Source organism: Diorhabda sublineata, chromosome 3 (assembly GCF_026230105.1).
Source record: "Diorhabda sublineata isolate icDioSubl1.1 chromosome 3, icDioSubl1.1, whole genome shotgun sequence".
NCBI lineage: Eukaryota > Metazoa > Arthropoda > Insecta > Coleoptera > Chrysomelidae > Diorhabda > Diorhabda sublineata.
In genome coordinates, this window is record NC_079476.1 from 8646691 (window position 1) to 8672104 (window position 25414).

At 33.6% G+C, this 25414-nt stretch overlaps 54 non-coding genes across 54 annotated transcripts; all 54 read right to left on the minus strand.

Moving 5' to 3' along the window:
* Positions 1–152: 152 nt before the first annotated feature.
* LOC130442237 (5S ribosomal RNA) lies at positions 153–271 on the minus strand. Its single transcript, XR_008909707.1, has one exon. It is a non-coding gene; the product is annotated as a 5S ribosomal RNA (ribosomal RNA).
* Positions 272–595: 324 nt separating this feature from the next.
* On the minus strand, positions 596–714 carry LOC130442245 (5S ribosomal RNA). The gene has a single exon (XR_008909714.1). It is a non-coding gene; the product is annotated as a 5S ribosomal RNA (ribosomal RNA).
* A 326-nt stretch (positions 715–1040) lies between these two features.
* LOC130442246 (5S ribosomal RNA) lies at positions 1041–1159 on the minus strand. Its single transcript, XR_008909715.1, has one exon. It is a non-coding gene; the product is annotated as a 5S ribosomal RNA (ribosomal RNA).
* Positions 1160–1482: 323 nt separating this feature from the next.
* LOC130442247 (5S ribosomal RNA) lies at positions 1483–1601 on the minus strand. Its single transcript, XR_008909716.1, has one exon. It is a non-coding gene; the product is annotated as a 5S ribosomal RNA (ribosomal RNA).
* A 323-nt stretch (positions 1602–1924) lies between these two features.
* On the minus strand, positions 1925–2043 carry LOC130442248 (5S ribosomal RNA). The gene has a single exon (XR_008909717.1). It is a non-coding gene; the product is annotated as a 5S ribosomal RNA (ribosomal RNA).
* A 326-nt stretch (positions 2044–2369) lies between these two features.
* On the minus strand, positions 2370–2488 carry LOC130442249 (5S ribosomal RNA). Its single transcript, XR_008909718.1, has one exon. It is a non-coding gene; the product is annotated as a 5S ribosomal RNA (ribosomal RNA).
* A 324-nt stretch (positions 2489–2812) lies between these two features.
* Positions 2813–2931, minus strand: LOC130442250 (5S ribosomal RNA). The gene has a single exon (XR_008909719.1). It is a non-coding gene; the product is annotated as a 5S ribosomal RNA (ribosomal RNA).
* Positions 2932–3255: 324 nt separating this feature from the next.
* LOC130442251 (5S ribosomal RNA) lies at positions 3256–3374 on the minus strand. The gene has a single exon (XR_008909720.1). It is a non-coding gene; the product is annotated as a 5S ribosomal RNA (ribosomal RNA).
* Positions 3375–4034: 660 nt separating this feature from the next.
* LOC130442253 (5S ribosomal RNA) lies at positions 4035–4153 on the minus strand. The gene has a single exon (XR_008909722.1). It is a non-coding gene; the product is annotated as a 5S ribosomal RNA (ribosomal RNA).
* A 326-nt stretch (positions 4154–4479) lies between these two features.
* Positions 4480–4598, minus strand: LOC130442254 (5S ribosomal RNA). Its single transcript, XR_008909723.1, has one exon. It is a non-coding gene; the product is annotated as a 5S ribosomal RNA (ribosomal RNA).
* A 660-nt stretch (positions 4599–5258) lies between these two features.
* On the minus strand, positions 5259–5377 carry LOC130442255 (5S ribosomal RNA). The gene has a single exon (XR_008909724.1). It is a non-coding gene; the product is annotated as a 5S ribosomal RNA (ribosomal RNA).
* Positions 5378–5702: 325 nt separating this feature from the next.
* LOC130442256 (5S ribosomal RNA) lies at positions 5703–5821 on the minus strand. Its single transcript, XR_008909725.1, has one exon. It is a non-coding gene; the product is annotated as a 5S ribosomal RNA (ribosomal RNA).
* A 323-nt stretch (positions 5822–6144) lies between these two features.
* On the minus strand, positions 6145–6263 carry LOC130442257 (5S ribosomal RNA). Its single transcript, XR_008909726.1, has one exon. It is a non-coding gene; the product is annotated as a 5S ribosomal RNA (ribosomal RNA).
* Positions 6264–6589: 326 nt separating this feature from the next.
* Positions 6590–6708, minus strand: LOC130442259 (5S ribosomal RNA). Its single transcript, XR_008909727.1, has one exon. It is a non-coding gene; the product is annotated as a 5S ribosomal RNA (ribosomal RNA).
* Positions 6709–7032: 324 nt separating this feature from the next.
* On the minus strand, positions 7033–7151 carry LOC130442260 (5S ribosomal RNA). The gene has a single exon (XR_008909728.1). It is a non-coding gene; the product is annotated as a 5S ribosomal RNA (ribosomal RNA).
* A 323-nt stretch (positions 7152–7474) lies between these two features.
* On the minus strand, positions 7475–7593 carry LOC130442261 (5S ribosomal RNA). The gene has a single exon (XR_008909729.1). It is a non-coding gene; the product is annotated as a 5S ribosomal RNA (ribosomal RNA).
* Positions 7594–7919: 326 nt separating this feature from the next.
* LOC130442262 (5S ribosomal RNA) lies at positions 7920–8038 on the minus strand. Its single transcript, XR_008909730.1, has one exon. It is a non-coding gene; the product is annotated as a 5S ribosomal RNA (ribosomal RNA).
* A 324-nt stretch (positions 8039–8362) lies between these two features.
* LOC130442263 (5S ribosomal RNA) lies at positions 8363–8481 on the minus strand. Its single transcript, XR_008909731.1, has one exon. It is a non-coding gene; the product is annotated as a 5S ribosomal RNA (ribosomal RNA).
* A 325-nt stretch (positions 8482–8806) lies between these two features.
* On the minus strand, positions 8807–8925 carry LOC130442265 (5S ribosomal RNA). Its single transcript, XR_008909733.1, has one exon. It is a non-coding gene; the product is annotated as a 5S ribosomal RNA (ribosomal RNA).
* Positions 8926–9248: 323 nt separating this feature from the next.
* On the minus strand, positions 9249–9367 carry LOC130442266 (5S ribosomal RNA). The gene has a single exon (XR_008909734.1). It is a non-coding gene; the product is annotated as a 5S ribosomal RNA (ribosomal RNA).
* A 325-nt stretch (positions 9368–9692) lies between these two features.
* LOC130442267 (5S ribosomal RNA) lies at positions 9693–9811 on the minus strand. Its single transcript, XR_008909735.1, has one exon. It is a non-coding gene; the product is annotated as a 5S ribosomal RNA (ribosomal RNA).
* A 325-nt stretch (positions 9812–10136) lies between these two features.
* On the minus strand, positions 10137–10255 carry LOC130442268 (5S ribosomal RNA). Its single transcript, XR_008909736.1, has one exon. It is a non-coding gene; the product is annotated as a 5S ribosomal RNA (ribosomal RNA).
* Positions 10256–10580: 325 nt separating this feature from the next.
* Positions 10581–10699, minus strand: LOC130442269 (5S ribosomal RNA). Its single transcript, XR_008909737.1, has one exon. It is a non-coding gene; the product is annotated as a 5S ribosomal RNA (ribosomal RNA).
* A 323-nt stretch (positions 10700–11022) lies between these two features.
* On the minus strand, positions 11023–11141 carry LOC130442270 (5S ribosomal RNA). The gene has a single exon (XR_008909738.1). It is a non-coding gene; the product is annotated as a 5S ribosomal RNA (ribosomal RNA).
* A 323-nt stretch (positions 11142–11464) lies between these two features.
* Positions 11465–11583, minus strand: LOC130442271 (5S ribosomal RNA). Its single transcript, XR_008909739.1, has one exon. It is a non-coding gene; the product is annotated as a 5S ribosomal RNA (ribosomal RNA).
* Positions 11584–11909: 326 nt separating this feature from the next.
* On the minus strand, positions 11910–12028 carry LOC130442272 (5S ribosomal RNA). The gene has a single exon (XR_008909740.1). It is a non-coding gene; the product is annotated as a 5S ribosomal RNA (ribosomal RNA).
* Positions 12029–12351: 323 nt separating this feature from the next.
* Positions 12352–12470, minus strand: LOC130442273 (5S ribosomal RNA). The gene has a single exon (XR_008909741.1). It is a non-coding gene; the product is annotated as a 5S ribosomal RNA (ribosomal RNA).
* Positions 12471–12795: 325 nt separating this feature from the next.
* Positions 12796–12914, minus strand: LOC130442276 (5S ribosomal RNA). Its single transcript, XR_008909742.1, has one exon. It is a non-coding gene; the product is annotated as a 5S ribosomal RNA (ribosomal RNA).
* A 325-nt stretch (positions 12915–13239) lies between these two features.
* LOC130442278 (5S ribosomal RNA) lies at positions 13240–13358 on the minus strand. Its single transcript, XR_008909744.1, has one exon. It is a non-coding gene; the product is annotated as a 5S ribosomal RNA (ribosomal RNA).
* Positions 13359–13682: 324 nt separating this feature from the next.
* LOC130442279 (5S ribosomal RNA) lies at positions 13683–13801 on the minus strand. The gene has a single exon (XR_008909745.1). It is a non-coding gene; the product is annotated as a 5S ribosomal RNA (ribosomal RNA).
* A 323-nt stretch (positions 13802–14124) lies between these two features.
* On the minus strand, positions 14125–14243 carry LOC130442280 (5S ribosomal RNA). The gene has a single exon (XR_008909746.1). It is a non-coding gene; the product is annotated as a 5S ribosomal RNA (ribosomal RNA).
* Positions 14244–14566: 323 nt separating this feature from the next.
* Positions 14567–14685, minus strand: LOC130442281 (5S ribosomal RNA). The gene has a single exon (XR_008909747.1). It is a non-coding gene; the product is annotated as a 5S ribosomal RNA (ribosomal RNA).
* Positions 14686–15008: 323 nt separating this feature from the next.
* On the minus strand, positions 15009–15127 carry LOC130442282 (5S ribosomal RNA). Its single transcript, XR_008909748.1, has one exon. It is a non-coding gene; the product is annotated as a 5S ribosomal RNA (ribosomal RNA).
* Positions 15128–15453: 326 nt separating this feature from the next.
* Positions 15454–15572, minus strand: LOC130442283 (5S ribosomal RNA). Its single transcript, XR_008909749.1, has one exon. It is a non-coding gene; the product is annotated as a 5S ribosomal RNA (ribosomal RNA).
* A 324-nt stretch (positions 15573–15896) lies between these two features.
* Positions 15897–16015, minus strand: LOC130442284 (5S ribosomal RNA). The gene has a single exon (XR_008909750.1). It is a non-coding gene; the product is annotated as a 5S ribosomal RNA (ribosomal RNA).
* A 324-nt stretch (positions 16016–16339) lies between these two features.
* Positions 16340–16458, minus strand: LOC130442285 (5S ribosomal RNA). The gene has a single exon (XR_008909751.1). It is a non-coding gene; the product is annotated as a 5S ribosomal RNA (ribosomal RNA).
* A 324-nt stretch (positions 16459–16782) lies between these two features.
* On the minus strand, positions 16783–16901 carry LOC130442286 (5S ribosomal RNA). The gene has a single exon (XR_008909752.1). It is a non-coding gene; the product is annotated as a 5S ribosomal RNA (ribosomal RNA).
* Positions 16902–17227: 326 nt separating this feature from the next.
* Positions 17228–17346, minus strand: LOC130442287 (5S ribosomal RNA). Its single transcript, XR_008909753.1, has one exon. It is a non-coding gene; the product is annotated as a 5S ribosomal RNA (ribosomal RNA).
* A 660-nt stretch (positions 17347–18006) lies between these two features.
* On the minus strand, positions 18007–18125 carry LOC130442289 (5S ribosomal RNA). Its single transcript, XR_008909755.1, has one exon. It is a non-coding gene; the product is annotated as a 5S ribosomal RNA (ribosomal RNA).
* Positions 18126–18450: 325 nt separating this feature from the next.
* LOC130442290 (5S ribosomal RNA) lies at positions 18451–18569 on the minus strand. The gene has a single exon (XR_008909756.1). It is a non-coding gene; the product is annotated as a 5S ribosomal RNA (ribosomal RNA).
* A 324-nt stretch (positions 18570–18893) lies between these two features.
* LOC130442292 (5S ribosomal RNA) lies at positions 18894–19012 on the minus strand. Its single transcript, XR_008909757.1, has one exon. It is a non-coding gene; the product is annotated as a 5S ribosomal RNA (ribosomal RNA).
* A 324-nt stretch (positions 19013–19336) lies between these two features.
* Positions 19337–19455, minus strand: LOC130442293 (5S ribosomal RNA). Its single transcript, XR_008909758.1, has one exon. It is a non-coding gene; the product is annotated as a 5S ribosomal RNA (ribosomal RNA).
* Positions 19456–19781: 326 nt separating this feature from the next.
* LOC130442294 (5S ribosomal RNA) lies at positions 19782–19900 on the minus strand. The gene has a single exon (XR_008909759.1). It is a non-coding gene; the product is annotated as a 5S ribosomal RNA (ribosomal RNA).
* A 323-nt stretch (positions 19901–20223) lies between these two features.
* Positions 20224–20342, minus strand: LOC130442209 (5S ribosomal RNA). Its single transcript, XR_008909680.1, has one exon. It is a non-coding gene; the product is annotated as a 5S ribosomal RNA (ribosomal RNA).
* A 325-nt stretch (positions 20343–20667) lies between these two features.
* LOC130442210 (5S ribosomal RNA) lies at positions 20668–20786 on the minus strand. The gene has a single exon (XR_008909681.1). It is a non-coding gene; the product is annotated as a 5S ribosomal RNA (ribosomal RNA).
* Positions 20787–21109: 323 nt separating this feature from the next.
* Positions 21110–21228, minus strand: LOC130442211 (5S ribosomal RNA). The gene has a single exon (XR_008909682.1). It is a non-coding gene; the product is annotated as a 5S ribosomal RNA (ribosomal RNA).
* A 323-nt stretch (positions 21229–21551) lies between these two features.
* Positions 21552–21670, minus strand: LOC130442212 (5S ribosomal RNA). The gene has a single exon (XR_008909683.1). It is a non-coding gene; the product is annotated as a 5S ribosomal RNA (ribosomal RNA).
* A 323-nt stretch (positions 21671–21993) lies between these two features.
* LOC130442213 (5S ribosomal RNA) lies at positions 21994–22112 on the minus strand. The gene has a single exon (XR_008909684.1). It is a non-coding gene; the product is annotated as a 5S ribosomal RNA (ribosomal RNA).
* A 326-nt stretch (positions 22113–22438) lies between these two features.
* LOC130442215 (5S ribosomal RNA) lies at positions 22439–22557 on the minus strand. The gene has a single exon (XR_008909686.1). It is a non-coding gene; the product is annotated as a 5S ribosomal RNA (ribosomal RNA).
* Positions 22558–22881: 324 nt separating this feature from the next.
* Positions 22882–23000, minus strand: LOC130442216 (5S ribosomal RNA). The gene has a single exon (XR_008909687.1). It is a non-coding gene; the product is annotated as a 5S ribosomal RNA (ribosomal RNA).
* A 324-nt stretch (positions 23001–23324) lies between these two features.
* Positions 23325–23443, minus strand: LOC130442217 (5S ribosomal RNA). Its single transcript, XR_008909688.1, has one exon. It is a non-coding gene; the product is annotated as a 5S ribosomal RNA (ribosomal RNA).
* Positions 23444–23767: 324 nt separating this feature from the next.
* LOC130442218 (5S ribosomal RNA) lies at positions 23768–23886 on the minus strand. The gene has a single exon (XR_008909689.1). It is a non-coding gene; the product is annotated as a 5S ribosomal RNA (ribosomal RNA).
* A 326-nt stretch (positions 23887–24212) lies between these two features.
* LOC130442219 (5S ribosomal RNA) lies at positions 24213–24331 on the minus strand. The gene has a single exon (XR_008909690.1). It is a non-coding gene; the product is annotated as a 5S ribosomal RNA (ribosomal RNA).
* Positions 24332–24991: 660 nt separating this feature from the next.
* Positions 24992–25110, minus strand: LOC130442220 (5S ribosomal RNA). Its single transcript, XR_008909691.1, has one exon. It is a non-coding gene; the product is annotated as a 5S ribosomal RNA (ribosomal RNA).
* Between the last annotated feature and the right edge of the window lie 304 nt (positions 25111–25414).

The window sequence follows — 25414 nt, forward strand, 5'->3', positions numbered from 1 at the left end:
ATGAATGACATAGTTTCTTAAAATTCTAGGGAAGAATCAAAATTACATAGTTGCATATCGGGTGTAATGAATTTACTTCAAAATAATGAGAAATAACTAGAAACATTGTTTTATGAAATGAAAATTACAAGCATTAAGTAGAAAAAAAAACAAGGCAACAGCATGCGGTGTTCCCAAGCGGTCACCCATCCAAGTACTAACCGCACCCGACACTGCTTGACTGCGGTGATCGGACGAGAACCGGTATATTCAGTGTGGTATGGCCGTTGCCGACAATGAATCTAGTTTCAAGCTTTATAAGGTAACTGCACATTCAACGAAATTTTGAATATTTTAGTTTCTTTAAAATCTGTTAGAAATTCTACGTCCGAAAACAATCGAAATGTAATCTCCATAAATATGTATAAATATACACCAACAGATTCTGAGTAGACTAATTGTTGATGAATGACATTGTTTTTTAAAATTCTAGCGAAGAATCAAAATTACATAGTTGCATATCGGGTGTAATGAATTTACTTCAAAATAATGAGAAATAACTAGAAACATTGTTTTATGAAATGAAAATTACAAGCATTAAGTAGAAAAAAAAACAAGGCAACAGCATGCGGTGTTCCCAAGCGGTCACCCATCCAAGTACTAACCGCACCCGACACTGCTTGACTGCGGTGATCGGACGAGAACCGGTATATTCAGTGTGGTATGGCCGTTGCCGACAATGAATCTAGTTTCAAGCTTTATAAGGTAACTGCACATTCAACGAAATTTTGAATATTTTAGTTTCTTTAAAATCTGTTAGAAATTCTACGTCCGAAAACAATCGAAATGTAATCTCCATAAATATGTATTAAATATACACCAAACAGATTTTGGGTACACTAATTATTGATGAATGACATAGTTTCTTAAAATTCTAGGGAAGAATCAAAATTACATAGTTGCATATCGGGTGTAATGAATTTACTTCAAAATAATGAGAAATAACTAGAAACATTGTTTTATGAAATGAAAATTACAAGCATTAAGTAGAAAAAAAAACAAGGCAACAGCATGCGGTGTTCCCAAGCGGTCACCCATCCAAGTACTAACCGCACCCGACACTGCTTGACTGCGGTGATCGGACGAGAACCGGTATATTCAGTGTGGTATGGCCGTTGCCGACAAAAAATCTAGTTTCAAGCTTTATAAGGTAAGTGCACATTCAACGAAATTTTGAATATTTTAGTTTCTTTAAATCTGTTAGAAATTCTACGTCCGAAAACAATCGAAATGTAATCTCAATAAGTATGTATAAATATACAACAAACAGATTTTAAGTACACTAATTATTGATGAATGACATAGTTTCTTAAAATTCTAGGGAAGAATCAAAATTACATAGTTGTATATCGGGTGTAATGAATTTACTTCAAAATAATTTGAAATAACTAAAAACATTGTTTTACGAAACGATAATTACAAGCATTAAGTAGAAAAAAAATAAGGCAACAGCATGCGGTGTTCCCAAGCGGTCACCCATCCAAGTACTAACCGCACCCGACACTGCTTGACTGCGGTGATCGGACGAGAACCGGTATATTCAGTGTGGTATGGCCGTTGCCGACAAAAAATCTAGTTTCAAGCTTTATAAGGTAAGTGCACATTCAACGAAATTTTGAATATTTTAGTTTCTTTAAATCTGTTAGAAATTCTACGTCCGAAAACAATCGAAATGTAATCTCAATAAGTATGTATAAATATACAACAAACAGATTTTAAGTACACTAATTATTGATGAATGACATAGTTTCTTAAAATTCTAGGGAAGAATCAAAATTACATAGTTGTATATCGGGTGTAATGAATTTACTTCAAAATAATTTGAAATAACTAAAAACATTGTTTTACGAAACGATAATTACAAGCATTAAGTAGAAAAAAAATAAGGCAACAGCATGCGGTGTTCCCAAGCGGTCACCCATCCAAGTACTAACCGCACCCGACACTGCTTGACTGCGGTGATCGGACGAGAACCGGTATATTCAGTGTGGTATGGCCGTTGCCGACAATGAATCTAGTTTCAAGCTTTATAAGGTAACTGCACATTCAACGAAATTTTGAATATTTTAGTTTCTTTAAAATCTGTTAGAAATTCTACGTCCGAAAACAATCGAAATGTAATCTCCATAAATATGTATTAAATATACACCAAACAGATTTTGGGTACACTAATTATTGATGAATGACATAGTTTCTTAAAATTCTAGGGAAGAATCAAAATTACATAGTTGCATATCGGGTGTAATGAATTTACTTCAAAATAATGAGAAATAACTAGAAACATTGTTTTATGAAATGAAAATTACAAGCATTAAGTAGAAAAAAAAACAAGGCAACAGCATGCGGTGTTCCCAAGCGGTCACCCATCCAAGTACTAACCGCACCCGACACTGCTTGACTGCGGTGATCGGACGAGAACCGGTATATTCAGTGTGGTATGGCCGTTGCCGACAATGAATCTAGTTTCAAGCTTTATAAGGTAACTGCACATTCAACGAAATTTTGAATATTTTAGTTTCTTTAAAATCTGTTAGAAATTCTACGTCCGAAAACAATCGAAATGTAATCTCCATAAATATGTATAAATATACACCAACAGATTCTGAGTAGACTAATTGTTGATGAATGACATTGTTTTTTAAAATTCTAGCGAAGAATCAAAATTACATAGTTGCATATCGGGTGTAATGAATTTACTTCAAAATAATGAGAAATAACTAGAAACATTGTTTTATGAAATGAAAATTACAAGCATTAAGTAGAAAAAAAAACAAGGCAACAGCATGCGGTGTTCCCAAGCGGTCACCCATCCAAGTACTAACCGCACCCGACACTGCTTGACTGCGGTGATCGGACGAGAACCGGTATATTCAGTGTGGTATGGCCGTTGCCGACAATGAATCTAGTTTCAAGCTTTATAAGGTAACTGCACATTCAACGAAATTTTGATTATTTTAGTTTCTTTAAAATCTGTTAGAAATTCTACGTCCGAAAACAATCGAAATGTAATCTCAATAAGTATGTATAAATATACACCAACAGATTCTGAGTAGACTAATTGTTGATGAATGACATTGTTTTTTAAAATTCTAGCGAAGAATCAAAATTACATAGTTGCATATCGGGTGTAATGAATTTACTTCAAAATAATGAGAAATAACTAGAAACATTGTTTTATGAAATGATAATTACAAGCATTAAGTAGAAAAAAAAACAAGGCAACAGCATGCGGTGTTCCCAAGCGGTCACCCATCCAAGTACTAACCGCACCCGACACTGCTTGACTGCGGTGATCGGACGAGAACCGGTATATTCAGTGTGGTATGGCCGTTGCCAACAATCAATCTAGTTTCAAGCTTTATAAGGTAAGTGCACATTCAACGAAATTTTGAATATTTTAGTTTCTTTAAATCTGTTAGAAATTCTACGTCCGAAAACAATCGAAATGTTATCTCAATAAGTATGTATAAATATACACCAAACAGATTTTAAGTACACTAATTATTGATGAATGACATAGTTTCTTAAAATTCTAGGGAAGAATCAAAATTACATAGTTGTATATCGGGTGTAATGAATTTACTTCAAAATAATTTGAAATAACTAAAAACATTGTTTTACGAAACGATAATTACAAGCATTAAGTAGAAAAAAAATAAGGCAACAGCATGCGGTGTTCCCAAGCGGACACCCATTATAAGGTAACTGCACATTCAACGAAATTTTGAATATTTTAGTTTCTTTAAAATCTGTTAGAAATTCTACGTCCGAAAACAATCGAAATGTAATCTCCATAAATATGTATAAATATACACCAACAGATTCTGAGTAGACTAATTGTTGATGAATGACATTGTTTTTTAAAATTCTAGCGAAGAATCAAAATTACATAGTTGCATATCGGGTGTAATGAATTTACTTCAAAATAATGAGAAATAACTAGAAACATTGTTTTATGAAATGAAAATTACAAGCATTAAGTAGAAAAAAAAACAAGGCAACAGCATGCGGTGTTCCCAAGCGGTCACCCATCCAAGTACTAACCGCACCCGACACTGCTTGACTGCGGTGATCGGACGAGAACCGGTATATTCAGTGTGGTATGGCCGTTGCCGACAATGAATCTAGTTTCAAGCTTTATAAGGTAACTGCACATTCAACGAAATTTTGAATATTTTAGTTTCTTTAAAATCTGTTAGAAATTCTACGTCCGAAAACAATCGAAATGTAATCTCCATAAATATGTATTAAATATACACCAAACAGATTTTGGGTACACTAATTATTGATGAATGACATAGTTTCTTAAAATTCTAGGGAAGAATCAAAATTACATAGTTGCATATCGGGTGTAATGAATTTACTTCAAAATAATGAGAAATAACTAGAAACATTGTTTTATGAAATGAAAATTACAAGCATTAAGTAGAAAAAAAAACAAGGCAACAGCATGCGGTGTTCCCAAGCGGTCACCCATCCAAGTACTAACCGCACCCGACACTGCTTGACTGCGGTGATCGGACGAGAACCGGTATATTCAGTGTGGTATGGCCGTTGCCAACAATAAATCTAGTTTCAAGCTTTATAAGGTAAGTGCACATTCAACGAAATTTTGAATATTTTAGTTTCTTTAAATCTGTTAGAAATTCTACGTCCGAAAACAATCGAAATGTAATCTCAATAAGTATGTATAAATATACACCAAACAGATTTTAAGTACACTAATTATTGATGAATGACATAGTTTCTTAAAATTCTAGGGAAGAATCAAAATTACATAGTTGTATATCGGGTGTAATGAATTTACTTCAAAATAATTTGAAATAACTAAAAACATTGTTTTACGAAACGATAATTACAAGCATTAAGTAGAAAAAAAATAAGGCAACAGCATGCGGTGTTCCCAAGCGGACACCCATTATAAGGTAACTGCACATTCAACGAAATTTTGAATATTTTAGTTTCTTTAAAATCTGTTAGAAATTCTACGTCCGAAAACAATCGAAATGTAATCTCCATAAATATGTATAAATATACACCAACAGATTCTGAGTAGACTAATTGTTGATGAATGACATTGTTTTTTAAAATTCTAGCGAAGAATCAAAATTACATAGTTGCATATCGGGTGTAATGAATTTACTTCAAAATAATGAGAAATAACTAGAAACATTGTTTTATGAAATGAAAATTACAAGCATTAAGTAGAAAAAAAAACAAGGCAACAGCATGCGGTGTTCCCAAGCGGTCACCCATCCAAGTACTAACCGCACCCGACACTGCTTGACTGCGGTGATCGGACGAGAACCGGTATATTCAGTGTGGTATGGCCGTTGCCGACAATGAATCTAGTTTCAAGCTTTATAAGGTAACTGCACATTCAACGAAATTTTGAATATTTTAGTTTCTTTAAAATCTGTTAGAAATTCTACGTCCGAAAACAATCGAAATGTAATCTCAATAAGTATGTATAAATATACACCAAACAGATTTTAAGTACACTAATTATTGATGAATGACATAGTTTCTTAAAATTCTAGGGAAGAATCAAAATTACATAGTTGTATATCGGGTGTAATGAATTTGCTTCAAAATAATTTGAAATAACTAAAAACATTGTTTTACGAAACGATAATTACAAGCATTAAGTAGAAAAAAAAATAAGGCAACAGCATGCGGTGTTCCCAAGCGGTCACCCATCCAAGTACTAACCGCACCCGACACTGCTTGACTGCGGTGATCGGACGAGAACCGGTATATTCAGTGTGGTATGGCCGTTGCCGACAAAAAATCTAGTTTCAAGCTTTATAAGGTAAGTGCACATTCAACGAAATTTTGAATATTTTAGTTTCTTTAAATCTGTTAGAAATTCTACGTCCGAAAACAATCGAAATGTAATCTCAATATGTATGTATAAATATACACCAAACAGATTTTAAGTACACTAATTATTGATGAATGACATAGTTTCTTAAAATTCTAGGGAAGAATCAAAATTACATAGTTGTATATCGGGTGTAATGAATTTACTTCAAAATAATTTGAAATAACTAAAAACATTGTTTTACGAAACGATAATTACAAGCATTAAGTAGAAAAAAAATAAGGCAACAGCATGCGGTGTTCCCAAGCGGTCACCCATCCAAGTACTAACCGCACCCGACACTGCTTGACTGCGGTGATCGGACGAGAACCGGTATATTCAGTGTGGTATGGCCGTTGCCGACAATGAATCTAGTTTCAAGCTTTATAAGGTAACTGCACATTCAACGAAATTTTGAATATTTTAGTTTCTTTAAAATCTGTTAGAAATTCTACGTCCGAAAACAATCGAAATGTAATCTCCATAAATATGTATTAAATATACACCAAACAGATTTTGGGTACACTAATTATTGATGAATGACATAGTTTCTTAAAATTCTAGGGAAGAATCAAAATTACATAGTTGCATATCGGGTGTAATGAATTTACTTCAAAATAATGAGAAATAACTAGAAACATTGTTTTATGAAATGAAAATTACAAGCATTAAGTAGAAAAAAAAACAAGGCAACAGCATGCGGTGTTCCCAAGCGGTCACCCATCCAAGTACTAACCGCACCCGACACTGCTTGACTGCGGTGATCGGACGAGAACCGGTATATTCAGTGTGGTATGGCCGTTGCCGACAATGAATCTAGTTTCAAGCTTTATAAGGTAACTGCACATTCAACGAAATTTTGAATATTTTAGTTTCTTTAAAATCTGTTAGAAATTCTACGTCCGAAAACAATCGAAATGTAATCTCCATAAATATGTATAAATATACACCAACAGATTCTGAGTAGACTAATTGTTGATGAATGACATTGTTTTTTAAAATTCTAGCGAAGAATCAAAATTACATAGTTGCATATCGGGTGTAATGAATTTACTTCAAAATAATGAGAAATAACTAGAAACATTGTTTTATGAAATGAAAATTACAAGCATTAAGTAGAAAAAAAAACAAGGCAACAGCATGCGGTGTTCCCAAGCGGTCACCCATCCAAGTACTAACCGCACCCGACACTGCTTGACTGCGGTGATCGGACGAGAACCGGTATATTCAGTGTGGTATGGCCGTTGCCGACAATGAATCTAGTTTCAAGCTTTATAAGGTAACTGCACATTCAACGAAATTTTGAATATTTTAGTTTCTTTAAATCTGTTAGAAATTCTACGTCCGAAAACAATCGAAATGTAATCTCAATAAGTATGTATAAATATACAACAAACAGATTTTAAGTACACTAATTATTGATGAATGACATAGTTTCTTAAAATTCTAGGGAAGAATCAAAATTACATAGTTGTATATCGGGTGTAATGAATTTACTTCAAAATAATTTGAAATAACTAAAAACATTGTTTTACGAAACGATAATTACAAGCATTAAGTAGAAAAAAAATAAGGCAACAGCATGCGGTGTTCCCAAGCGGTCACCCATCCAAGTACTAACCGCACCCGACACTGCTTGACTGCGGTGATCGGACGAGAACCGGTATATTCAGTGTGGTATGGCCGTTGCCGACAATGAATCTAGTTTCAAGCTTTATAAGGTAACTGCACATTCAACGAAATTTTGAATATTTTAGTTTCTTTAAAATCTGTTAGAAATTCTACGTCCGAAAACAATCGAAATGTAATCTCCATAAATATGTATTAAATATACACCAAACAGATTTTGGGTACACTAATTATTGATGAATGACATAGTTTCTTAAAATTCTAGGGAAGAATCAAAATTACATAGTTGCATATCGGGTGTAATGAATTTACTTCAAAATAATGAGAAATAACTAGAAACATTGTTTTATGAAATGAAAATTACAAGCATTAAGTAGAAAAAAAAACAAGGCAACAGCATGCGGTGTTCCCAAGCGGTCACCCATCCAAGTACTAACCGCACCCGACACTGCTTGACTGCGGTGATCGGACGAGAACCGGTATATTCAGTGTGGTATGGCCGTTGCCGACAATGAATCTAGTTTCAAGCTTTATAAGGTAACTGCACATTCAACGAAATTTTGAATATTTTAGTTTCTTTAAAATCTGTTAGAAATTCTACGTCCGAAAACAATCGAAATGTAATCTCCATAAATATGTATAAATATACACCAACAGATTCTGAGTAGACTAATTGTTGATGAATGACATTGTTTTTTAAAATTCTAGCGAAGAATCAAAATTACATAGTTGCATATCGGGTGTAATGAATTTACTTCAAAATAATGAGAAATAACCAGAAACATTGTTTTATGAAATGAAAATTACAAGCATTAAGTAGAAAAAAAAACAAGGCAACAGCATGCGGTGTTCCCAAGCGGTCACCCATCCAAGTACTAACCGCACCCGACACTGCTTGACTGCGGTGATCGGACGAGAACCGGTATATTCAGTGTGGTATGGCCGTTGCCGACAATGAATCTAGTTTCAAGCTTTATAAGGTAACTGCACATTCAACGAAATTTTGAATATTTTAGTTTCTTTAAAATCTGTTAGAAATTCTACGTCCGAAAACAATCGAAATGTAATCTCAGTAAGTATGTATAAATATACACCAAACAGATTTTAAGTACACTAATTATTGATGAATGACATAGTTTCTTAAAATTCTAGGGAAGAATCAAAATTACATAGTTGTATATCGGGTGTAATGAATTTGCTTCAAAATAATTTGAAATAACTAAAAACATTGTTTTACGAAACGATAATTACAAGCATTAAGTAGAAAAAAAAATAAGGCAACAGCATGCGGTGTTCCCAAGCGGTCACCCATCCAAGTACTAACCGCACCCGACACTGCTTGACTGCGGTGATCGGACGAGAACCGGTATATTCAGTGTGGTATGGCCGTTGCCGACAAAAAATCTAGTTTCAAGCTTTATAAGGTAAGTGCACATTCAACGAAATTTTGAATATTTTAGTTTCTTTAAATCTGTTAGAAATTCTACGTCCGAAAACAATCGAAATGTAATCTCAATATGTATGTATAAATATACACCAAACAGATTTTAAGTACACTAATTATTGATGAATGACATAGTTTCTTAAAATTCTAGGGAAGAATCAAAATTACATAGTTGTATATCGGGTGTAATGAATTTACTTCAAAATAATTTGAAATAACTAAAAACATTGTTTTACGAAACGATAATTACAAGCATTAAGTAGAAAAAAAATAAGGCAACAGCATGCGGTGTTCCCAAGCGGTCACCCATCCAAGTACTAACCGCACCCGACACTGCTTGACTGCGGTGATCGGACGAGAACCGGTATATTCAGTGTGGTATGGCCGTTGCCGACAAAAAATCTGGTTTCAAGCTTTATAAGGTAAGTGCACATTCAACGAAATTTTGAATATTTTAGTTTCTTTAAAATCTGTTAGAAATTCTACGTCCGAAAACAATCGAAATGTAATCTCAATAAGTATGTATAAATATACACCAAACAGATTTTAAGTACACTAATTATTGATGAATGACATAGTTTCTTAAAATTCTAGGGAAGAATCAAAATTACATAGTTGTATATCGGGTGTAATGAATTTGCTTCAAAATAATTTGAAATAACTAAAAACATTGTTTTACGAAACGATAATTACAAGCATTAAGTAGAAAAAAAAATAAGGCAACAGCATGCGGTGTTCCCAAGCGGTCACCCATCCAAGTACTAACCGCACCCGACACTGCTTGACTGCGGTGATCGGACGAGAACCGGTATATTCAGTGTGGTATGGCCGTTGCCGACAAAAAATCTAGTTTCAAGCTTTATAAGGTAAGTGCACATTCAACGAAATTTTGAATATTTTAGTTTCTTTAAAATCTGTTAGAAATTCTATGTCCGAAAACAATCGAAATGTAATCTCAATAAGTATGTATAAATATACACCAAACAGATTTTAAGTACACTAATTATTGATGAATGACATAGTTTCTTAAAATTCTAGGGAAGAATCAAAATTACATAGTTGTATATCGGGTGTAATGAATTTGCTTCAAAATAATTTGAAATAACTAAAAACATTGTTTTACGAAACGATAATTACAAGCATTAAGTAGAAAAAAGAATAAGGCAACAGCATGCGGTGTTCCCAAGCGGTCACCCATCCAAGTACTAACCGCACCCGACACTGCTTGACTGCGGTGATCGGACGAGAACCGGTATATTCAGTGTGGTATGGCCGTTGCCGACAAAAAATCTAGTTTCAAGCTTTATAAGGTAAGTGCACATTCAACGAAATTTTGAATATTTTAGTTTCTTTAAAATCTGTTAGAAATTCTATGTCCGAAAACAATCGAAATGTAATCTCAATAAGTATGTATAAATATACACCAAACAGATTTTAAGTACACTAATTATTGATGAATGACATAGTTTCTTAAAATTCTAGGGAAGAATCAAAATTACATAGTTGTATATCGGGTGTAATGAATTTGCTTCAAAATAATTTGAAATAACTAAAAACATTGTTTTACGAAACGATAATTACAAGCATTAAGTAGAAAAAAGAATAAGGCAACAGCATGCGGTGTTCCCAAGCGGTCACCCATCCAAGTACTAACCGCACCCGACACTGCTTGACTGCGGTGATCGGACGAGAACCGGTATATTCAGTGTGGTATGGCCGTTGCCGACAAAAAATCTAGTTTCAAGCTTTATAAGGTAAGTGCACATTCAACGAAATTTTGAATATTTTAGTTTCTTTAAATCTGTTAGAAATTCTACGTCCGAAAACAATCGAAATGTAATCTCAATATGTATGTATAAATATACACCAAACAGATTTTAAGTACACTAATTATTGATGAATGACATAGTTTCTTAAAATTCTAGGGAAGAATCAAAATTACATAGTTGTATATCGGGTGTAATGAATTTACTTCAAAATAATTTGAAATAACTAAAAACATTGTTTTACGAAACGATAATTACAAGCATTAAGTAGAAAAAAAATAAGGCAACAGCATGCGGTGTTCCCAAGCGGTCACCCATCCAAGTACTAACCGCACCCGACACTGCTTGACTGCGGTGATCGGACGAGAACCGGTATATTCAGTGTGGTATGGCCGTTGCCGACAAAAAGTCTAGTTTCAAGCTTTATAAGGTAAGTGCACATTCAACGAAATTTTGAATATTTTAGTTTCTTTAAATCTGTTAGAAATTCTACGTCCGAAAACAATCGAAATGTAATCTCAATAAGTATGTATAAATATACAACAAACAGATTTTAAGTACACTAATTATTGATGAATGACATAGTTTCTTAAAATTCTAGGGAAGAATCAAAATTACATAGTTGTATATCGGGTGTAATGAATTTACTTCAAAATAATTTGAAATAACTAAAAACATTGTTTTACGAAACGATAATTACAAGCATTAAGTAGAAAAAAAATAAGGCAACAGCATGCGGTGTTCCCAAGCGGTCACCCATCCAAGTACTAACCGCACCCGACACTGCTTGACTGCGGTGATCGGACGAGAACCGGTATATTCAGTGTGGTATGGCCGTTGCCGACAATGAATCTAGTTTCAAGCTTTATAAGGTAACTGCACATTCAACGAAATTTTGAATATTTTAGTTTCTTTAAAATCTGTTAGAAATTCTACGTCCGAAAACAATCGAAATGTAATCTCCATAAATATGTATTAAATATACACCAAACAGATTTTGGGTACACTAATTATTGATGAATGACATAGTTTCTTAAAATTCTAGGGAAGAATCAAAATTACATAGTTGCATATCGGGTGTAATGAATTTACTTCAAAATAATGAGAAATAACTAGAAACATTGTTTTATGAAATGAAAATTACAAGCATTAAGTAGAAAAAAAAACAAGGCAACAGCATGCGGTGTTCCCAAGCGGTCACCCATCCAAGTACTAACCGCACCCGACACTGCTTGACTGCGGTGATCGGACGAGAACCGGTATATTCAGTGTGGTATGGCCGTTGCCGACAAAAAATCTAGTTTCAAGCTTTATAAGGTAAGTGCACATTCAACGAAATTTTGAATATTTTAGTTTCTTTAAATCTGTTAGAAATTCTACGTCCGAAAACAATCGAAATGTAATCTCAATAAGTATGTATAAATATACAACAAACAGATTTTAAGTACACTAATTATTGATGAATGACATAGTTTCTTAAAATTCTAGGGAAGAATCAAAATTACATAGTTGTATATCGGGTGTAATGAATTTACTTCAAAATAATTTGAAATAACTAAAAACATTGTTTTACGAAACGATAATTACAAGCATTAAGTAGAAAAAAAATAAGGCAACAGCATGCGGTGTTCCCAAGCGGTCACCCATCCAAGTACTAACCGCACCCGACACTGCTTGACTGCGGTGATCGGACGAGAACCGGTATATTCAGTGTGGTATGGCCGTTGCCGACAAAAAATCTAGTTTCAAGCTTTATAAGGTAAGTGCACATTCAACGAAATTTTGAATATTTTAGTTTCTTTAAAATCTGTTAGAAATTCTATGTCCGAAAACAATCGAAATGTAATCTCAATAAGTATGTATAAATATACACCAAACAGATTTTAAGTACACTAATTATTGATGAATGACATAGTTTCTTAAAATTCTAGGGAAGAATCAAAATTACATAGTTGTATATCGGGTGTAATGAATTTGCTTCAAAATAATTTGAAATAACTAAAAACATTGTTTTACGAAACGATAATTACAAGCATTAAGTAGAAAAAAGAATAAGGCAACAGCATGCGGTGTTCCCAAGCGGTCACCCATCCAAGTACTAACCGCACCCGACACTGCTTGACTGCGGTGATCGGACGAGAACCGGTATATTCAGTGTGGTATGGCCGTTGCCGACAAAAAATCTAGTTTCAAGCTTTATAAGGTAAGTGCACATTCAACGAAATTTTGAATATTTTAGTTTCTTTAAAATCTGTTAGAAATTCTATGTCCGAAAACAATCGAAATGTAATCTCAATAAGTATGTATAAATATACACCAAACAGATTTTAAGTACACTAATTATTGATGAATGACATAGTTTCTTAAAATTCTAGGGAAGAATCAAAATTACATAGTTGTATATCGGGTGTAATGAATTTGCTTCAAAATAATTTGAAATAACTAAAAACATTGTTTTACGAAACGATAATTACAAGCATTAAGTAGAAAAAAGAATAAGGCAACAGCATGCGGTGTTCCCAAGCGGTCACCCATCCAAGTACTAACCGCACCCGACACTGCTTGACTGCGGTGATCGGACGAGAACCGGTATATTCAGTGTGGTATGGCCGTTGCCGACAAAAAATCTAGTTTCAAGCTTTATAAGGTAAGTGCACATTCAACGAAATTTTGAATATTTTAGTTTCTTTAAATCTGTTAGAAATTCTACGTCCGAAAACAATCGAAATGTAATCTCAATATGTATGTATAAATATACACCAAACAGATTTTAAGTACACTAATTATTGATGAATGACATAGTTTCTTAAAATTCTAGGGAAGAATCAAAATTACATAGTTGTATATCGGGTGTAATGAATTTACTTCAAAATAATTTGAAATAACTAAAAACATTGTTTTACGAAACGATAATTACAAGCATTAAGTAGAAAAAAGAATAAGGCAACAGCATGCGGTGTTCCCAAGCGGTCACCCATCCAAGTACTAACCGCACCCGACACTGCTTGACTGCGGTGATCGGACGAGAACCGGTATATTCAGTGTGGTATGGCCGTTGCCGACAAAAAATCTAGTTTCAAGCTTTATAAGGTAAGTGCACATTCAACGAAATTTTGAATATTTTAGTTTCTTTAAATCTGTTAGAAATTCTACGTCCGAAAACAATCGAAATGTAATCTCAATAAGTATGTATAAATATACAACAAACAGATTTTAAGTACACTAATTATTGATGAATGACATAGTTTCTTAAAATTCTAGGGAAGAATCAAAATTACATAGTTGTATATCGGGTGTAATGAATTTACTTCAAAATAATTTGAAATAACTAAAAACATTGTTTTACGAAACGATAATTACAAGCATTAAGTAGAAAAAAAATAAGGCAACAGCATGCGGTGTTCCCAAGCGGTCACCCATCCAAGTACTAACCGCACCCGACACTGCTTGACTGCGGTGATCGGACGAGAACCGGTATATTCAGTGTGGTATGGCCGTTGCCGACAAAAAATCTAGTTTCAAGCTTTATAAGGTAAGTGCACATTCAACGAAATTTTGAATATTTTAGTTTCTTTAAATCTGTTAGAAATTCTACGTCCGAAAACAATCGAAATGTAATCTCAATAAGTATGTATAAATATACAACAAACAGATTTTAAGTACACTAATTATTGATGAATGACATAGTTTCTTAAAATTCTAGGGAAGAATCAAAATTACATAGTTGTATATCGGGTGTAATGAATTTACTTCAAAATAATTTGAAATAACTAAAAACATTGTTTTACGAAACGATAATTACAAGCATTAAGTAGAAAAAAAATAAGGCAACAGCATGCGGTGTTCCCAAGCGGTCACCCATCCAAGTACTAACCGCACCCGACACTGCTTGACTGCGGTGATCGGACGAGAACCGGTATATTCAGTGTGGTATGGCCGTTGCCGACAAAAAATCTAGTTTCAAGCTTTATAAGGTAAGTGCACATTCAACGAAATTTTGAATATTTTAGTTTCTTTAAATCTGTTAGAAATTCTACGTCCGAAAACAATCGAAATGTAATCTCAATAAGTATGTATAAATATACAACAAACAGATTTTAAGTACACTAATTATTGATGAATGACATAGTTTCTTAAAATTCTAGGGAAGAATCAAAATTACATAGTTGTATATCGGGTGTAATGAATTTACTTCAAAATAATTTGAAATAACTAAAAACATTGTTTTACGAAACGATAATTACAAGCATTAAGTAGAAAAAAAATAAGGCAACAGCATGCGGTGTTCCCAAGCGGTCACCCATCCAAGTACTAACCGCACCCGACACTGCTTGACTGCGGTGATCGGACGAGAACCGGTATATTCAGTGTGGTATGGCCGTTGCCGACAATGAATCTAGTTTCAAGCTTTATAAGGTAACTGCACATTCAACGAAATTTTGAATATTTTAGTTTCTTTAAAATCTGTTAGAAATTCTACGTCCGAAAACAATCGAAATGTAATCTCCATAAATATGTATTAAATATACACCAAACAGATTTTGGGTACACTAATTATTGATGAATGACATAGTTTCTTAAAATTCTAGGGAAGAATCAAAATTACATAGTTGCATATCGGGTGTAATGAATTTACTTCAAAATAATGAGAAATAACTAGAAACATTGTTTTATGAAATGAAAATTACAAGCATTAAGTAGAAAAAAAAACAAGGCAACAGCATGCGGTGTTCCCAAGCGGTCACCCATCCAAGTACTAACCGCACCCGACACTGCTTGACTGCGGTGATCGGACGAGAACCGGTATATTCAGTGTGGTATGGCCGTTGCCGACAATGAATCTAGTTTCAAGCTTTATAAGGTAACTGCACATTCAACGAAATTTTGAATATTTTAGTTTCTTTAAAATCTGTTAGAAATTCTACGTCCGAAAACAATCGAAATGTAATCTCCATAAATATGTATAAATATACACCAACAGATTCTGAGTAGACTAATTGTTGATGAATGACATTGTTTTTTAAAATTCTAGCGAAGAATCAAAATTACATAGTTGCATATCGGGTGTAATGAATTTACTTCAAAATAATGAGAAATAACTAGAAACATTGTTTTATGAAATGAAAATTACAAGCATTAAGTAGAAAAAAAAACAAGGCAACAGCATGCGGTGTTCCCAAGCGGTCACCCATCCAAGTACTAACCGCACCCGACACTGCTTGACTGCGGTGATCGGACGAGAACCGGTATATTCAGTGTGGTATGGCCGTTGCCGACAATGAATCTAGTTTCAAGCTTTATAAGGTAACTGCACATTCAACGAAATTTTGATTATTTTAGTTTCTTTAAAATCTGTTAGAAATTCTACGTCCGAAAACAATCGAAATGTAATCTCAATAAGTATGTATAAATATACACCAACAGATTCTGAGTAGACTAATTGTTGATGAATGACATTGTTTTTTAAAATTCTAGCGAAGAATCAAAATTACATAGTTGCATATCGGGTGTAATGAATTTACTTCAAAATAATGAGAAATAACTAGAAACATTGTTTTATGAAATGATAATTACAAGCATTAAGTAGAAAAAAAAACAAGGCAACAGCATGCGGTGTTCCCAAGCGGTCACCCATCCAAGTACTAACCGCACCCGACACTGCTTGACTGCGGTGATCGGACGAGAACCGGTATATTCAGTGTGGTATGGCCGTTGCCAACAATCAATCTAGTTTCAAGCTTTATAAGGTAAGTGCACATTCAACGAAATTTTGAATATTTTAGTTTCTTTAAATCTGTTAGAAATTCTACGTCCGAAAACAATCGAAATGTTATCTCAATAAGTATGTATAAATATACACCAAACAGATTTTAAGTACACTAATTATTGATGAATGACATAGTTTCTTAAAATTCTAGGGAAGAATCAAAATTACATAGTTGTATATCGGGTGTAATGAATTTGCTTCAAAATAATTTGAAATAACTAAAAACATTGTTTTACGAAACGATAATTACAAGCATTAAGTAGAAAAAAAAATAAGGCAACAGCATGCGGTGTTCCCAAGCGGTCACCCATCCAAGTACTAACCGCACCCGACACTGCTTGACTGCGGTGATCGGACGAGAACCGGTATATTCAGTGTGGTATGGCCGTTGCCGACAATGAATCTAGTTTCAAGCTTTATAAGGTAACTGCACATTCAACGAAATTTTGAATATTTTAGTTTCTTTAAAATCTGTTAGAAATTCTACGTCCGAAAACAATCGAAATGTAATCTCCATAAATATGTATTAAATATACACCAAACAGATTTTGGGTACACTAATTATTGATGAATGACATAGTTTCTTAAAATTCTAGGGAAGAATCAAAATTACATAGTTGCATATCGGGTGTAATGAATTTACTTCAAAATAATGAGAAATAACTAGAAACATTGTTTTATGAAATGAAAATTACAAGCATTAAGTAGAAAAAAAAACAAGGCAACAGCATGCGGTGTTCCCAAGCGGTCACCCATCCAAGTACTAACCGCACCCGACACTGCTTGACTGCGGTGATCGGACGAGAACCGGTATATTCAGTGTGGTATGGCCGTTGCCAACAATAAATCTAGTTTCAAGCTTTATAAGGTAAGTGCACATTCAACGAAATTTTGAATATTTTAGTTTCTTTAAATCTGTTAGAAATTCTACGTCCGAAAACAATCGAAATGTAATCTCAATAAGTATGTATAAATATACACCAAACAGATTTTAGGTACACTAATTATTGATGAATGACATAGTTTCTTAAAATTCTAGGGAAGAATCAAAATTACATAGTTGTATATCGGGTGTAATGAATTTACTTCAAAATAATTTGAAATAACTAAAAACATTGTTTTACGAAACGATAATTACAAGCATTAAGTAGAAAAAAAATAAGGCAACAGCATGCGGTGTTCCCAAGCGGACACCCATTATAAGGTAACTGCACATTCAACGAAATTTTGAATATTTTAGTTTCTTTAAAATCTGTTAGAAATTCTACGTCCGAAAACAATCGAAATGTAATCTCCATAAATATGTATAAATATACACCAACAGATTCTGAGTAGACTAATTGTTGATGAATGACATTGTTTTTTAAAATTCTAGCGAAGAATCAAAATTACATAGTTGCATATCGGGTGTAATGAATTTACTTCAAAATAATGAGAAATAACTAGAAACATTGTTTTATGAAATGAAAATTACAAGCATTAAGTAGAAAAAAAAACAAGGCAACAGCATGCGGTGTTCCCAAGCGGTCACCCATCCAAGTACTAACCGCACCCGACACTGCTTGACTGCGGTGATCGGACGAGAACCGGTATATTCAGTGTGGTATGGCCGTTGCCGACAATGAATCTAGTTTCAAGCTTTATAAGGTAACTGCACATTCAACGAAATTTTGAATATTTTAGTTTCTTTAAAATCTGTTAGAAATTCTACGTCCGAAAACAATCGAAATGTAATCTCAATAAGTATGTATAAATATACACCAAACAGATTTTAAGTACACTAATTATTGATGAATGACATAGTTTCTTAAAATTCTAGGGAAGAATCAAAATTACATAGTTGTATATCGGGTGTAATGAATTTGCTTCAAAATAATTTGAAATAACTAAAAACATTGTTTTACGAAACGATAATTACAAGCATTAAGTAGAAAAAAAAATAAGGCAACAGCATGCGGTGTTCCCAAGCGGTCACCCATCCAAGTACTAACCGCACCCGACACTGCTTGACTGCGGTGATCGGACGAGAACCGGTATATTCAGTGTGGTATGGCCGTTGCCGACAAAAAATCTAGTTTCAAGCTTTATAAGGTAAGTGCACATTCAACGAAATTTTGAATATTTTAGTTTCTTTAAAATCTGTTAGAAATTCTACGTCCGAAAACAATCGAAATGTAATCTCCATAAATATGTATAAATATACACCAACAGATTCTGAGTAGACTAATTGTTGATGAATGACATTGTTTTTTAAAATTCTAGCGAAGAATCAAAATTACATAGTTGCATATCGGGTGTAATGAATTTACTTCAAAATAATGAGAAATAACTAGAAACATTGTTTTATGAAATGAAAATTACAAGCATTAAGTAGAAAAAAAAACAAGGCAACAGCATGCGGTGTTCCCAAGCGGTCACCCATCCAAGTACTAACCGCACCCGACACTGCTTGACTGCGGTGATCGGACGAGAACCGGTATATTCAGTGTGGTATGGCCGTTGCCGACAATGAATCTAGTTTCAAGCTTTATAAGGTAACTGCACATTCAACGAAATTTTGAATATTTTAGTTTCTTTAAAATCTGTTAGAAATTCTACGTCCGAAAACAATCGAAATGTAATCTCCATAAATATGTATAAATATACACCAACAGATTCTGAGTAGACTAATTGTTGATGAATGACATTGTTTTTTAAAATTCTAGCGAAGAATCAAAATTACATAGTTGCATATCGGGTGTAATGAATTTACTTCAAAATAATGAGAAATAACTAGAAACATTGTTTTATGAAATGAAAATTACAAGCATTAAGTAGAAAAAAAAACAAGGCAACAGCATGCGGTGTTCCCAAGCGGTCACCCATCCAAGTACTAACCGCACCCGACACTGCTTGACTGCGGTGATCGGACGAGAACCGGTATATTCAGTGTGGTATGGCCGTTGCCGACAATGAATCTAGTTTCAAGCTTTATAAGGTAACTGCACATTCAACGAAATTTTGAATATTTTAGTTTCTTTAAAATCTGTTAGAAATTCTACGTCCGAAAACAATCGAAATGTAATCTCCATAAATATGTATTAAATATACACCAAACAGATTTTGGGTACACTAATTATTGATGAATGACATAGTTTCTTAAAATTCTAGGGAAGAATCAAAATTACATAGTTGCATATCGGGTGTAATGAATTTACTTCAAAATAATGAGAAATAACTAGAAACATTGTTTTATGAAATGAAAATTACAAGCATTAAGTAGAAAAAAAAACAAGGCAACAGCATGCGGTGTTCCCAAGCGGTCACCCATCCAAGTACTAACCGCACCCGACACTGCTTGACTGCGGTGATCGGACGAGAACCGGTATATTCAGTGTGGTATGGCCGTTGCCGACAAAAAATCTAGTTTCAAGCTTTATAAGGTAAGTGCACATTCAACGAAATTTTGAATATTTTAGTTTCTTTAAATCTGTTAGAAATTCTACGTCCGAAAACAATCGAAATGTAATCTCAATAAGTATGTATAAATATACAACAAACAGATTTTAAGTACACTAATTATTGATGAATGACATAGTTTCTTAAAATTCTAGGGAAGAATCAAAATTACATAGTTGTATATCGGGTGTAATGAATTTACTTCAAAATAATTTGAAATAACTAAAAACATTGTTTTACGAAACGATAATTACAAGCATTAAGTAGAAAAAAAATAAGGCAACAGCATGCGGTGTTCCCAAGCGGTCACCCATCCAAGTACTAACCGCACCCGACACTGCTTGACTGCGGTGATCGGACGAGAACCGGTATATTCAGTGTGGTATGGCCGTTGCCGACAAAAAATCTAGTTTCAAGCTTTATAAGGTAAGTGCACATTCAACGAAATTTTGAATATTTTAGTTTCTTTAAATCTGTTAGAAATTCTACGTCCGAAAACAATCGAAATGTAATCTCCATAAATATGTATTAAATATACACCAAACAGATTTTGGGTACACTAATTATTGATGAATGACATAGTTTCTTAAAATTCTAGGGAAGAATCAAAATTACATAGTTGCATATCGGGTGTAATGAATTTACTTCAAAATAATGAGAAATAACTAGAAACATTGTTTTATGAAATGAAAATTACAAGCATTAAGTAGAAAAAAAAACAAGGCAACAGCATGCGGTGTTCCCAAGCGGTCACCCATCCAAGTACTAACCGCACCCGACACTGCTTGACTGCGGTGATCGGACGAGAACCGGTATATTCAGTGTGGTATGGCCGTTGCCGACAAAAAATCTAGTTTCAAGCTTTATAAGGTAAGTGCACATTCAACGAAATTTTGAATATTTTAGTTTCTTTAAATCTGTTAGAAATTCTACGTCCGAAAACAATCGAAATGTAATCTCAATAAGTATGTATAAATATACAACAAACAGATTTTAAGTACACTAATTATTGATGAATGACATAGTTTCTTAAAATTCTAGGGAAGAATCAAAATTACATAGTTGTATATCGGGTGTAATGAATTTACTTCAAAATAATTTGAAATAACTAAAAACATTGTTTTACGAAACGATAATTACAAGCATTAAGTAGAAAAAAAATAAGGCAACAGCATGCGGTGTTCCCAAGCGGTCACCCATCCAAGTACTAACCGCACCCGACACTGCTTGACTGCGGTGATCGGACGAGAACCGGTATATTCAGTGTGGTATGGCCGTTGCCGACAAAAAATCTAGTTTCAAGCTTTATAAGGTAAGTGCACATTCAACGAAATTTTGAATATTTTAGTTTCTTTAAATCTGTTAGAAATTCTACGTCCGAAAACAATCGAAATGTAATCTCCATAAATATGTATAAATATACACCAACAGATTCTGAGTAGACTAATTGTTGATGAATGACATTGTTTTTTAAAATTCTAGCGAAGAATCAAAATTACATAGTTGCATATCGGGTGTAATGAATTTACTTCAAAATAATGAGAAATAACTAGAAACATTGTTTTATGAAATGAAAATTACAAGCATTAAGTAGAAAAAAAAACAAGGCAACAGCATGCGGTGTTCCCAAGCGGTCACCCATCCAAGTACTAACCGCACCCGACACTGCTTGACTGCGGTGATCGGACGAGAACCGGTATATTCAGTGTGGTATGGCCGTTGCCGACAATGAATCTAGTTTCAAGCTTTATAAGGTAACTGCACATTCAACGAAATTTTGAATATTTTAGTTTCTTTAAATCTGTTAGAAATTCTACGTCCGAAAACAATCGAAATGTAATCTCAATAAGTATGTATAAATATACAACAAACAGATTTTAAGTACACTAATTATTGATGAATGACATAGTTTCTTAAAATTCTAGGGAAGAATCAAAATTACATAGTTGTATATCGGGTGTAATGAATTTACTTCAAAATAATTTGAAATAACTAAAAACATTGTTTTACGAAACGATAATTACAAGCATTAAGTAGAAAAAAAATAAGGCAACAGCATGCGGTGTTCCCAAGCGGTCACCCATCCAAGTACTAACCGCACCCGACACTGCTTGACTGCGGTGATCGGACGAGAACCGGTATATTCAGTGTGGTATGGCCGTTGCCGACAATGAATCTAGTTTCAAGCTTTATAAGGTAACTGCACATTCAACGAAATTTTGAATATTTTAGTTTCTTTAAAATCTGTTAGAAATTCTACGTCCGAAAACAATCGAAATGTAATCTCCATAAATATGTATTAAATATACACCAAACAGATTTTGGGTACACTAATTATTGATGAATGACATAGTTTCTTAAAATTCTAGGGAAGAATCAAAATTACATAGTTGCATATCGGGTGTAATGAATTTACTTCAAAATAATGAGAAATAACTAGAAACATTGTTTTATGAAATGAAAATTACAAGCATTAAGTAGAAAAAAAAACAAGGCAACAGCATGCGGTGTTCCCAAGCGGTCACCCATCCAAGTACTAACCGCACCCGACACTGCTTGACTGCGGTGATCGGACGAGAACCGGTATATTCAGTGTGGTATGGCCGTTGCCGACAATGAATCTAGTTTCAAGCTTTATAAGGTAACTGCACATTCAACGAAATTTTGAATATTTTAGTTTCTTTAAAATCTGTTAGAAATTCTACGTCCGAAAACAATCGAAATGTAATCTCCATAAATATGTATAAATATACACCAACAGATTCTGAGTAGACTAATTGTTGATGAATGACATTGTTTTTTAAAATTCTAGCGAAGAATCAAAATTACATAGTTGCATATCGGGTGTAATGAATTTACTTCAAAATAATGAGAAATAACTAGAAACATTGTTTTATGAAATGAAAATTACAAGCATTAAGTAGAAAAAAAAACAAGGCAACAGCATGCGGTGTTCCCAAGCGGTCACCCATCCAAGTACTAACCGCACCCGACACTGCTTGACTGCGGTGATCGGACGAGAACCGGTATATTCAGTGTGGTATGGCCGTTGCCGACAATGAATCTAGTTTCAAGCTTTATAAGGTAACTGCACATTCAACGAAATTTTGATTATTTTAGTTTCTTTAAAATCTGTTAGAAATTCTACGTCCGAAAACAATCGAAATGTAATCTCAATAAGTATGTATAAATATACACCAACAGATTCTGAGTAGACTAATTGTTGATGAATGACATTGTTTTTTAAAATTCTAGCGAAGAATCAAAATTACATAGTTGCATATCGGGTGTAATGAATTTACTTCAAAATAATGAGAAATAACTAGAAACATTGTTTTATGAAATGATAATTACAAGCATTAAGTAGAAAAAAAAACAAGGCAACAGCATGCGGTGTTCCCAAGCGGTCACCCATCCAAGTACTAACCGCACCCGACACTGCTTGACTGCGGTGATCGGACGAGAACCGGTATATTCAGTGTGGTATGGCCGTTGCCAACAATCAATCTAGTTTCAAGCTTTATAAGGTAAGTGCACATTCAACGAAATTTTGAATATTTTAGTTTCTTTAAATCTGTTAGAAATTCTACGTCCGAAAACAATCGAAATGTTATCTCAATAAGTATGTATAAATATACACCAAACAGATTTTAAGTACACTAATTATTGATGAATGACATAGTTTCTTAAAATTCTAGGGAAGAATCAAAATTACATAGTTGTATATCGGGTGTAATGAATTTGCTTCAAAATAATTTGAAATAACTAAAAACATTGTTTTACGAAACGATAATTACAAGCATTAAGTAGAAAAAAAAATAAGGCAACAGCATGCGGTGTTCCCAAGCGGTCACCCATCCAAGTACTAACCGCACCCGACACTGCTTGACTGCGGTGATCGGACGAGAACCGGTATATTCAGTGTGGTATGGCCGTTGCCGACAATGAATCTAGTTTCAAGCTTTATAAGGTAACTGCACATTCAACGAAATTTTGAATATTTTAGTTTCTTTAAAATCTGTTAGAAATTCTACGTCCGAAAACAATCGAAATGTAATCTCCATAAATATGTATTAAATATACACCAAACAGATTTTGGGTACACTAATTATTGATGAATGACATAGTTTCTTAAAATTCTAGGGAAGAATCAAAATTACATAGTTGCATATCGGGTGTAATGAATTTACTTCAAAATAATGAGAAATAACTAGAAACATTGTTTTATGAAATGAAAATTACAAGCATTAAGTAGAAAAAAAAACAAGGCAACAGCATGCGGTGTTCCCAAGCGGTCACCCATCCAAGTACTAACCGCACCCGACACTGCTTGACTGCGGTGATCGGACGAGAACCGGTATATTCAGTGTGGTATGGCCGTTGCCAACAATAAATCTAGTTTCAAGCTTTATAAGGTAAGTGCACATTCAACGAAATTTTGAATATTTTAGTTTCTTTAAATCTGTTAGAAATTCTACGTCCGAAAACAATCGAAATGTAATCTCAATAAGTATGTATAAATATACACCAAACAGATTTTAAGTACACTAATTATTGATGAATGACATAGTTTCTTAAAATTCTAGGGAAGAATCAAAATTACATAGTTGTATATCGGGTGTAATGAATTTACTTCAAAATAATTTGAAATAACTAAAAACATTGTTTTACGAAACGATAATTACAAGCATTAAGTAGAAAAAAAATAAGGCAACAGCATGCGGTGTTCCCAAGCGGACACCCATTATAAGGTAACTGCACATTCAACGAAATTTTGAATATTTTAGTTTCTTTAAAATCTGTTAGAAATTCTACGTCCGAAAACAATCGAAATGTAATCTCCATAAATATGTATAAATATACACCAACAGATTCTGAGTAGACTAATTGTTGATGAATGACATTGTTTTTTAAAATTCTAGCGAAGAATCAAAATTACATAGTTGCATATCGGGTGTAATGAATTTACTTCAAAATAATGAGAAATAACTAGAAACATTGTTTTATGAAATGAAAATTACAAGCATTAAGTAGAAAAAAAAACAAGGCAACAGCATGCGGTGTTCCCAAGCGGTCACCCATCCAAGTACTAACCGCACCCGACACTGCTTGACTGCGGTGATCGGACGAGAACCGGTATATTCAGTGTGGTATGGCCGTTGCCGACAATGAATCTAGTTTCAAGCTTTATAAGGTAACTGCACATTCAACGAAATTTTGAATATTTTAGTTTCTTTAAAATCTGTTAGAAATTCTACGTCCGAAAACAATCGAAATGTAATCTCAATAAGTATGTATAAATATACACCAAACAGATTTTAAGTACACTAATTATTGATGAATGACATAGTTTCTTAAAATTCTAGGGAAGAATCAAAATTACATAGTTGTATATCGGGTGTAATGAATTTGCTTCAAAATAATTTGAAATAACTAAAAACATTGTTTTACGAAACGATAATTACAAG